At 43.4% G+C, this 12213-nt stretch overlaps 1 long non-coding RNA gene across 1 annotated transcript in view; it reads right to left on the bottom strand.

The window, feature by feature from the left end:
• Positions 1 to 12213, bottom strand: part of LOC307218106 — a 69320-nt gene that overhangs the window by 4269 nt on the left and 52838 nt on the right. Inside the window, exon 3 of the long non-coding RNA XR_013839775.1 lies at positions 888 to 976. This is a non-coding gene — a long non-coding RNA (uncharacterized lncRNA). The remainder of the gene's footprint in view (positions 1 to 887; positions 977 to 12213) is intronic.

The raw sequence follows: 12213 nt of genomic DNA, 5'->3' as shown, positions 1-12213 counted from the left end.
TATAAAGTAGTATAGAAAATCATCATCATCATCATCTCCACAGTCTTTCCCATGAAATAATTTGAAAGCTTTATTGAGCCAAACCTCCCCTCCTCCTCAAAAATAAATTGTTCTGGGACTAATTCAATAGTGTAGTGTTTTTTAAAAATATATATATTCCTGACCCTGGATGCAGATTTCAGTAATAAAAGCCAGCAGTTGGTGATGAATATGAAATAATCCCCTCCCCAAAGGAGCAACCAAGAAAGACAGTTACATAACAATATTATTTAAGTTCATAGCTTTTGATACAATTATTCACAGAACAAGCCTGTTAAATAATACACAGCAGGCTTGAGTTGTTTCTTTTTTAAAAATGTATTTGTGCAGCTTAAAATGGCAAAACACATTTCAGTTGATTAATATAACATGAAGAAAAGAGAATCCCTTATGTAAAGGTAAAGGGACCCCTGACCATCAAGTCCAGTCACGGACGACTCTGGGGTTGCGGTGCTCATCTCACTTTATTGGCCGAGGGAGCCGGCGTACAGCTTCCAGATCATGTGGCCAGCATGACTAAGCCGCTTCTGGCGAACCAGAGCAGCACACAGAAACGCTGTTTACCTTCCCACCAGAGTGGTACCTATTTATCTACTTGCACTTTGACGTGCTTTCGAATGTACCTAAGATAATAACATGATTTTTAAAATGTTATTTAGGAGCAAAACATCTATATAGCCTCTTCAGTACAAGATATAAGAGGATGCAAATGCTATCTTGGAAAGTGTTGTTGTTGTTGTTGTTGTTGTTGTTGTTGTTGTTGTTAGTAATCCACCCTTCTCCTTAAGGTCCCAAGGTGGGTCACAACATTAAAAAGACAATATTAAAAAGAGTTTTAAACAACTTACAATCACAGGACTAAGGCAGGTCCTTAAAATGTACATCTTAAATGGCAAAAACCAGGGTAAGGGGCTTCATCTTCAGCATTTGCTTAAAGCTGTGTAAGGAGGGAAGAGACAGTTCTACAACTTAGTAAATAAATAAATAAATCATATTCATAATCATAATCATAATCATAATAACAATAACTACTGCTACTGCTACTGCTACTTCAGTATGATCAGGTTCTTTGTAGATATACTGAATTGCTAACAGTCCAATTCTATGCAGGTCTCTCTATGCAGAAGGCAGAGAACCTCTAAAGGCACCCCACCCCTTTTCTCTTGTGGCGGCATCTCTACTTGAGGAAATCATAGATGTTTCATTGGCTCCTCTGCCCTGAACTGTTTGATTATTGGTGGAGATAATCATGAAGCAAAACTTCTGAACTGAGCAATAGAGATTTATTCATTTGTTATAATAATAATAATAATAAATTTTATTTATATCCCGCCCTCCCCAGCTGAAGCCGGGCTACAACAATGTAGAACTATTTGTTTGTTTGCTTGTAAAATGTGTGCCTTAGCCTTCAGCAATTTCCATGCAATTCACAATCAATATTAAAAACAAAAACAGAAAACAGAAAATAGCTGTTTTCTTGAGGGCGGGTTTGGCCAATTCTTAACGCATTTTTACAATGGATATGCAGTGATCTTCTGCAAGTTGCCATGTGTTCCAATTTTCTTTTAAAATTCTCTTGCTACTTCATCTTATCTGCACTGGGGGGAAATGTGAACCTCTTGACTGGACAACTGACCTCAAGTCTTGCCTACTGGAGATCAGCTGACCATGGTCTAGCAATATGGGACTCTGCATGACAACCAATGTATTGCTGCACGGCTAAAGTCCCATCTGACTAGACGGATACACCATTCTGAGCTTGTCTATACATTTACACACAAAAAACCCCTACCCTAAGCAAACAGGACTGGAATGTTTCCTGTTTGGGTTTATTGACCAATATTGCAGTCAGAGTGACAGCCAAGGCTGACATTGCTGAATTTAAATGTCTACTGCAATGACTACATTCCATTTACTGGAAACAAGATGACAGAATTCAGAGAGAAATGAAAACTGGGCAACAGAAGAAAAAGGATGGTTGAGATGCATGCAAGTGTCCCCACACCCACTAGTTTTCAGCTTCTTTCAGATTTCTAGAGAAAGGAAGTTCAACAGCTGTGAAGCAACCATATCTTCAATTTCTGTAAGAAGACATGCAGGAGCTGATTGCGAGCAAGGAACCAGCAGTCAGCATGGTTGGATATCTAACAGGATCCACATGCAGCTAGAAACTCAGATATATAAGCTAGGTGCCAAATGGCTCCTTAAACCAGAGTTACAGTTGCCCAAATGGCCTAGTTGCCATTTTGGGGTCAGATGGCTCGAAAATTGTATTTTTCAATACAACCTTTGGGTTCCTGAAATTCATTCTGATTGTTCAGATAATAAAATATAACAGATAGAATTCTACAGGATGTGTTGCTAGTGTGTGAAAAGAGTCAGGATCCAAGGATCCCCAGGTATGCAGCTCCAAATAGTGAAGACATTGGGCGACATCCTGGTGCCCAGGCATCTTCACTTGGTCACGAGTGGCCGATAGCTAGGTGCAAAATGAACCTGGCACCTGGTGAATTTCAAATGCTAGCTAATAGGTAAGCAGAGACACTCAGAATTGCAGAAGAATGGCATCAGCATGCACTGGCTGGTTAAAACAGAATCCCTGAACTAAGTGTCCGCCCTCCCAATAACCTATGATTACCAGTTTTTTTCCAATGAATCCAGGAACACTTTTTTTTTTTTTAAGCTGAGTAGCAACAGGGAGTCAGTAGTAGGGATGGTGAGGCAAAAGACCCTGGGCCCAAGCACACATGCATATTATATAAAGGTGCAAAGCCCTTCATTTGCACCCTGTGAAACATAAATGCACAGAGTTTTTAAAAAACGGCAACAGCGTACCACCCACCCGTGACTCCCGAGCCTCCCCCAATATCCTCCCCCCTCCCCCCTTTGTTTTGACTGATCGGGGGAGGCTCGGGAGTTGCAGGTGGGCATCTGTTGCCCAATTTTTTAAAAAAACTGTGCATTTATGTTTCACAGGGTGCGAAAGAAGGGCTTTGCACCTTGCCCGGCAGAGAAACTGTGCGCCTTGCACCCCTCCTGGGCAACGGCCACCCACCCGTGACTCCCAAGCCTCCCCCAATCTGTCAAAACAAAGGGGGAAGTGGGCAGGAGATCTGTACCGCCACATATCCCTGGTTCCCCTTTGGCAGTGGCGGTGGCAGCAAGCAGCTTCTGAAGCCATCCAAAACCAACTGCGCTACCAGGCTGGCTCCGGGCTGCGGAGGCTGCCGCTGCCACGTTTCCTGGGGACAGATTTACAAATCTGGGGACTTTCTGGGGACAGAATTTGTCTGGGGACAGAATTTGTCTGGGGGCAGATTGCAAATCCAGGGAATGTCCCCGGGAACCGAGGATGTCTGGTAACCCTACAATAACCATCAGAATAACCAGAGTCCTTTTCTTTTCCCGTCTCCTCTGAACGCAGTCATTTTTTGTATGCAGCATCAGCCACCTGTGTTATGTAATCTCTGTTCCATGCTAGTAACCAGCAAGTCATTATCCTTCAGGAACCAAAGTCCACGTACTGCTGACCTTTGCCCATACTGAAACCATGTGGAACTGGGAGATGTGGCAATGGTCTCTTGTGCCTTGTCAATAGACAAGGGTAAAAATAACACTGTGCAATATTTGGAAAGTGTTGCTGTCTGGCTGAAAGAGCTGCTAGACACAATGTGTGCCCCCAAAAATGTGATCTTCCAAGATGCACAGGAATGGCACCAAGCATATCTGAAGACACTGGAAGCTGCCTTATACTGAGTTGGACCACTGCTCCATCCAGCTCAACGTAATACTTAAAAATGATAAAAAGTTGGGATTTCAATATGAAATTTCAAGCTTTCAGAGAGAAATAATAGAAAAGATAAGAAACTAATATCGAAAATGTACAATCTGTTGCTGGAGTGGGAAGCGAAAGATGAACAGGTTAAATCAGTCATGATTAAATGGGCAGAAGGTGTGTGACACAATATCCAGATGGAGGAATGGGAAAAACTATGGAAGAATGAGATGAAATTCATGCATCTGTGGCAATTAAAGAAAATTATATGAAAATGATGTACAGATGGTATCTAACTCCTGTCAAATTAGCAAAAATGTACAAAACTAAAGAAAGCAAGTGTTGGAAATGTAAAGCAACAGAAATGACATTTTTTCATATGTGGTGAGACTGTAAAATTGTTAAGAAATATTGGGAAATGATTTATAATGAAATGAAAAAGATGTTTAAAATAACCTTTGTTAAAAAAAACCAGAAGCTTTCCTACTAGGCATTAGAGGAGTGGATTTACCAAGATCACAAAATGATTTGTTTATGTATGCAACTACAGCCATATGAACATTATTAGCACAACATTGGAAAAAAGAAAGTGTCCCAAGCTACAGAAGATTGGCAAGTAAAATTAACAGAATATGCTGAAATGGCAAAATTGACAATGAAATTAAGAGGAAGAGACAACGAATTTAAGGAAGAATGAAGGACTTTATTGAATATATACAGAAGCAATGTACACAGGTTAATACATTAGCAGGGTTTTAAGATTACTTTAAGATTATTATGAATGGATAATAAGTAATTCAAATGGTTAAAATTTCACAATGGACATGCAGCACGTTGATATACAATGAAACCAAGAAAGGGAATAGGGGGAAGTCAAACTGTTTTGATTTGTTATTGTTGTTTCTTTTACAGTATTTTTGCTATTGTTGAAAAATTAATAAAATGTTATGGGGGGTTGGGGAGATCCATCCAGCTCAGTACAGTCATATCTCGGGTTGAATGTGCTTCGGGTTGTGTGCGTTCGAGTTGCGCTCCGTGGCAACCCGGAAGTAACGGAGTGCATTACTTCCGGGATTCGATGTTTGCGCATGTGCAGATGCTCAAAATGACGCCATGCACATGTGCGGAAGCGGCAAAACACGACCCACGCACACACAGATGTGCCGTTGCGGCTCACGTTGTGTTCAGGATGCGAACGGGGCTCCACAATGGATCCCGTTCGCATCCCGAGGTACCACTGTATTGTCTACACTGATCAGCAGTGACACATCAGGATTTCAGATGGGTGACTCTCCCAGCTATACTTGGAGATGCCAATAATGGATCTTTTGCATGCAAAATGTATGTTCTGCCACTGAGCCATGGCTCTCCCCTTTGAAAATCCCACAAGGAAATATTCTGAGGCTCGGCAAAAAAAAGCACTGCATTCTTGATTTCTATGCATGCATAGAATGTATCCAATGTAGCACTAAGAGCGCAAGGATTTCTGCCTGCAGAATGGGATATCCTCCCCCTGAACATCCCCCCAAAGCTGTTCTAGAGGTTCCCCCATCCCTCTTGGAGCAGATTTGGGGAGGTTGCATGCATAGTGGTAGAAGAGAAACTCCCCCTGAACAAACAGAAATCCTTGCACTGACAAGATAGGAAATTCTGCCCTTCATGTTCCCTATTCTTTTGCAGCCTCCATAAATACGGTAATTGTTTTTGAGGAATTTTCCCTACTGAAATTCCTACTTCAATCTGGCCAAGAGAAACAACAGCTTTTTGTGACTTCTGCTCACTGCAATTCTTTCCACATTCCTGACCAATACTCCTAGGTTGTCCCACTCCATCATTTTGCTATTGGAATCCTTTGTCCACAGCTTCCCTCCTGTCCTGCATGAGCACCTGCAGAGCCTTGGGTATTTGACTACGGACTCTGACACAAACTGGGAAAGGATTCCTCTAGAATAGATGGACCCCAAACCAATCATCTGAAGGTAACCTTGCACTTGCTTGACAGGGCTTCTGCCCCTGTAAAGGTAAAGGGTAAAGGGACCCCTGACTGTTAGGTCCAGTCGTGACCGACTCTGGGGTTGTGGCACTCATCTCGCTTTATTGGCCGAGGGAGCCGGCGTACAGCTTCCGGGTCATGAGGCCAGCATGGCTAAGCCGCTTCTGGCGAACCAGAGCAGCACACGGAAACGCCGTTTACCTTCCTGCCGGAGCGGTACCTATTTATCTACTTGCACTTTGAAGTGCTTTCGAACTGCAAGGTTGGCAGGAGCAGGGACCGAGCAACAGGAGCTCACCTCGTCGCGGGGATTCGAACCGCCGACCTTCTGATCAGCAAGTCCTAGGCTCTGTGGTTTAACCCACAGCGCCACCCACGTCTGCCCCTGAGCCTGCCTTAAAAAACGCCTTCCTGGTGAGAACTGAATACCATGGTGTAACTGTAACTGTAAGCAAAGGCATGGCATGGCTCATATGCTTGTCAATGTCTCTTTAAGGTGCCTGATGGCCTGACCAGGATGCCCCACGTCACCAGGACTACACTAAAGACTATGGAATGTTTACAAACACTAAAGATCAGTAAGGAGCTCGGCTGGGCCATATAACTTTACAACACAAAATCCTTAATGAAACAACAGATCAGCAGCCAGCTAAGTGCTCGCTCTCCGCTCATGTGTCTGCAGACATGAGCAGCTCCAGGTCCTATTGCAGCTATAAAGATTATGGAAGGACACTTTCCTCACCACGGGCCTTTGTTCGCAAAGGTGGCTGATAAGGAGCTGTGCCATTTATCCCAGTCCTGGGAACTTGTGCTCAGCAATGAGACAAGCCTCTTCCAAACAACCAGCCCATGCGCACATCAGAAAGAGGATGCAGCTGGGAAGGCAGGACCTTCTATTGAGCAGCTCCCTAAATTCAGCTGTCACCTGCATTATACCGCTGGTCCAGCACTAAACTGAGCCACCTGAGTACTCAACACAATCAGGTTTTGATTGGTATATATATACTGGCTTTCATGGAGATGTAAACCATCTGATAAATATGAAGGCTAAATAGGGTGTGGATTTTTCCATGGTTTATTTCCAGTGATAAAATACTGGCTTGTTATGTTGCTTCCCTCATCCTGTGGTTTGAAATCAAAAGTGGTCCTCAAAGAGTGAGCCAATTGTTCATCTGCACTGCGAAAATGTCTTTGGACTCCAGGGATGGTCAGGGATGATGGGAGGCCACTGTGAGGGGCAACTTCTGGAAGGCAGTATGTTGTTGACCCTTCATCTAGCTTCTTTAGAAAGATATGCAGAAGGCACCTGGTTCAATTCCTGGCTTCTCCAGATTAGGAGACCCCTCCCTGAAACTCTGGAGTGTCTGCTAGCTGAATGGACAACTATTGAGCCAGATGCACTGAACTGTCTGACTCAGTATAAGGGAGTTTTCTGTATCTTGTGACCACATGAAAAATATAATCAACCAAACAAAAAGAAGTTTGCCCACCTCACCAACATTGTAGCCACAGTTGCTCAAACCTGATCATAAACTACTTTAAACACAAACACTGAATCATTTTGTTTTGATGACTTGTATAATATTTTTCATTGTGACTGCATCTGCAGCTAGTACGCATATTCTAAAGGCAGCCCTGTATCAGGGAAGTTTTGAATGTTTGATGTTTATTACATTTTCATATGTGCTGGAAGCCACCCAGAGCGGCTAGGGAAACCCAACCAGATGGGTGGGGTATTATTATTATTATTATTATTATTATTATTATTATTATTAGCCCAGTGACCACCCTTGTGGTTGCAGCCAAAAACTGGGATGAGAACCCTGTCTTAATCTGTGCTCTTAAGGTGAGAAAATATGCCAGCCTTGGTGAGCCAAATTTATTTACCTGTTTCTTGCAGCAACCTCACAATGATGTTTATCTAAGTAAAGCAGCAATCTTACCTACACTGAACTGAGTGGGAAATAAAGGTAAAGGTAAAGGTACCCCTGCCCGTACGGGCCAGTCTTGACAGACTCTGGGGTTGTGCGCCCATCTCACTTAAGAGGCCAGGGGCCAGCGCTGTCCGGAGACACTTCCGGGTCACGTGGCCAGCGTGACATCGCTGCTCTGGCGAGCCAGAGCCGCACACGGAAACGCCGTTTACCTTCCCGCTGGTAAGCGGTCCCTATTTATCTACTTGCACCCGGAGGTGCTTTCGAACTGCTAGGTTGGCAGGCGCTGGGACCGAGCAGCGGGAGCGCACCCCGCCGCAGGGATTCGAACCGCCGACCTTTCGATCGGCAAGCCCTAGGCGCTGAGGCTTTAACCCACAGCGCCACCTGCGTCCCTGAGTGGGAAATACTTCCAAGTAAACTTACATAGGATCCAGCTGCAGGAATGAAGGCAGGCATTAGTTGGTTGCAGCAATACTGCACCACACCAGAACAACTAAGCACAGAAGCAGACCTTACTATGACAGTCCTGTTTGCAAACAATGCAAATATGTTTAGGATAGCAGTGCAGGTGATTATTTTTGTGACTCGGTGTTCACTGCATTGAAGAAGACAATGTTCTTCTGGCAAGTATTATCCTGAGATCCTGAACCTCTGAGACTCATATTTTGTACTCTCTTTTCTTTCTGCACTCAAGCATTTACCCAGAGACAATGGAACGAACAGACTTCAAGAAAAAACACAGAGGCACAATCTTTTACTGGCTTGCTGTTCCGTCTCAGAAAGCTTTTCTAATATGCATGACGCCATCATTCATTTTCTCAGATTCTCTCATAATATTAAAACTCAAGGCAATCCAATGAAGCTGAACATTGGAAAATTCAGAATGGAGAGGGGGGAAAGCACTTTTCCACACACAAACTATGGAACTTGATGCCACAGGATGCAGTGAAGACCACCACTTGGGTGACTTCAAGAGAAGATTAGACAAATTCATGGAGGGAGAGGGCTACTGATGGCTACTAGTGGCAATGGTCATGGTTCTCCCTCCACTACTTCTGTTCTCCTCAGCACAAATAATTGGGTAGAATGCCCTAAAAAAAACATTGTAGCTCTTCTTTTCAGAGAGCTACAATGGCAGTTCAATAAAATGGAAGTGCAGATAGTAAAGTTGGGAAGGACTTTGCTACAAAAGTTAATGAGAGAGTAGACTATGACTGATTGAAAACTAAGAGTGAATGCAACAAGAATGGACTCCAGTTTTATTGAACATTTACTGCTGTGTTTTCCAAGCTTGGGATACACTCAGTTGGATTTTGAGCATCCCAGGGAAAAGGAGGACAGAGGTCACGTACCTTACAAAGTTGTGTAAGAGAGGGAATTTCAGCAGTGCCTGATCCACATTAGGGTTTTTTGTTCAGTTGGGTAGTTGTTTTGCAGTATCACTGCTTCTTGCTGCTCATGAGTCATGATCATCACACACTCACCAATATGTAGTTGTTTCACTTCTTCTGCCCCTTTATCCCAGGATTTTTCAGACTTCTTTTGCAATTGCTTTTTGCATTTGATTGGCTATCCTTGAGCTCTTGATTTGCACTTGAGTGAATCAATTGCCCCTTCAACTACAAAAATGATACATGACCTCCACCCTCCTTTTCACCTCGCTACCTTGTTTGAGTCCTGCTCACAAGTCTTATACACAGAAGAACAGCTATACAATATATCAGAAGAATGATCGGGCCTTACAACACAATCAAAATCTCTTAGCACTCCACTCACCCTTTTCTCTAGTAAGCAAACACCCAGAAATGGGACTGGGCTTTCTGGGCAATAATGAAGATTCTCTACACCTATCAGCCACAATGTGGGCTGCATCAAGAATCCAAATGCTTCCTTATTAGTCTTTGCTCTGATATCATGGGCTAAGAGAAAGGCAGAAGTGGCTTGCCTAATGAGGCAGAGCCGCAACACTAGCTTCTGGAAAAAGATGGGCAAAGGAAGAGAGAGGATGCCATAGTATTGGTGCACCAGTGGAGTCAATCCGGCACTTCCACTGGTGCACCTGTGCCATGGCAACATACCCACTGCCTGGTCATTCCCAGTAAGCAGCAGCAACTCACCTGCCAGGAACATGCACTGCATGCTCCACTTTACCAGGTAAGCCACTTCTGGAAAAGGGGAAATCAATGGGATCTCCTTTCCAACAGACATAAATCGTGGTTGTTTCATGTTTCAACAAGCACATTTCTTTCCCTCTTGTGTGTCACCCCCCACTTGAGAATCGCTTGCCCTACTTAACAGCATGATGACAGTGTGATGCTATGTAAGGCCCACTGGATTCAATGGAACTTGCTCCCAAATAAATACGTTTAATATGTCATCTCAGCTTCATTCAGCCCTGTGTTCAACCTATGTTTGAAATGCCCTTTGTCAGATGCCCTTCTTTAACTATGTACAGCCCCTCAACTAGGACTGCAATTGAGGAAGTCTACTGGAAGAGAATAAAGGTATCATCACTGAAAGTAATGAATCAGAAAGCAACAGATCTGAATAACACAACCAAGATTTATCAAAAAAAACCCATGGTGGGCACTCCCACATGTACCACCACCAAGCCCACACTGCCACCTGTTCTATTGGATACAACAGAACTCTTCTTTCAATAACTCTTCTTTCAAATTTCCATGGGGGGGGGGGGCTGTGGAGGCATCTGCAGACACATGGGTGCTCATGGGTGCCACGTTGGTGACCCCTTGCTCCCCGTAGCTTCCTTGCCTTCCAACTTTTTTTAGCTCTGCAAGAAAAGAAAAGAAAAACCTAATAATATTCATGAGAGGTTCCTAGCTGATTCCATGCTCTACAAGCTGTTAACAAAGCCTGAGGGACTCTCTTATTCTTAAAATATTTTCCTGCATGCTGGTGTAATCTTGCAAATGCCAATTGGTGAGACAGAATCTAGGGGGCAATTAACCCAAATTGGTGCAGCCCTTAACCCTTGATAAATAAGAATAACTGGGTAATGCATCAGTCCTTCAGGGGGGCTTCATGGCAGTTTGATGATGGGGGTCCTGTTCATTACTAAGGCACAGTCTGTCAACCTGAGTGTTCATGACTGAACACTTCAGTCTCAAATTACTTGGGCAGAAATCCCTTTGTACTCTTCCTGTATCAGATTGGTTTATGTTGTAACATGTAATTCAATGTGCAGTCTCTTGAGAATGTACCTTGTTTTATGATGTACTGGCTGTGAACCTTGATTTTTTATGGTCAAGGGTTTGTACTTTCCTCTCTTTTTTTCTTTATTTTATTTCATATTTCTTACTGGATTGTTTTAACTTCATAATAAAGTATTGAAGCAGAAAAAGAAGACGAATGTGCATGTAGCTTGCAAGCTTCAGCCCAGCAACAGCTGGTGACAAATGATAACATAGATGTTCTGAGGGGTCTGCCCTTTTCTTCTCCCTTCTCCCAATTAACCTCCATCTCCAGGGCCCACCCTATGACATCACTGGGAGCCTTCATAAGGGTCTGGGATGCTCCTGACCTGGCAACCCTATTCAGAATCCATTATGCTTCTTGCACTAGTGCACTGCATGAGGTTTTGGATTTCCACCCTCCCCACCACTGGATAATGAACGTTCATATTATGTTTCCTTCTAACTTTAGCTTGAATGTAAGATCATGGGTGTTGAAAGCAGACTCTACACTCGGACACCCAAGGGCCACATGAGGCAGTGAATAGGCCAGAGCCAAGACCAAATGCACCTACAGCTGTTTGGAGGGAAAAGGAGAGAACAGTTTTGTTACGGAGAAAGGCATGCAGAGCTATCCTTCCGTGTACACCTTCCCCCCAACCATCATACTCCCCCAACACAACGGAATTCTGTAAGGCTGGGTGGCTTGAGCATCCACAGTGGGTCACACCGTAAACCTTCAAAGGGTACACATCACCCACAGGTTTCCCACATCTCCTCCAAGCCTACATCAGCATGCCTAACCAGATTTAGAATACACATTTGATTTTGAACACTACAAGTAAGGTAACATTACCAAATAACTTGCTATTCATTTTTATTACTTTGCTCAGAGGTTCTCTTAACAAAAAATATTTTCTAAACAGAAAGCAGTTTCAGAGAGAAAAGTACAGTAAGTGCATTTAGATCACTATGTATGAAAAACACACGTTTACTACTCTGTGAATACTATATGTAATAGTTGAGCAAAGAAGGGTTTTCACTGTGCACACAGGGCAGTTTTAAGGATTTCACATGGTAAACTTTGTAAGACCAGTGTCTTATCTTTCTCATGACTTAAAGCCACCCTCCCAATTATTGCTAAATTCTGAGTCATTCATACCCTGTGCACCCAAACTGCACGTAGCAAAAGGAGTTCCCACTTCCTCACAGACATGTGTGCTTTGACACAAGTTACTTCTAGGACTGGGCATTACTCAACAGGCTGAGTGTAGAGAA

The sequence above is a fragment of the Podarcis cretensis genome (assembly GCF_951804945.1).
Source record: "Podarcis cretensis genome assembly, chromosome: 6".
Lineage (NCBI taxonomy): Eukaryota > Metazoa > Chordata > Lepidosauria > Squamata > Lacertidae > Podarcis > Podarcis cretensis.
This window is presented reverse-complemented; position numbering and strand designations above follow the sequence as displayed.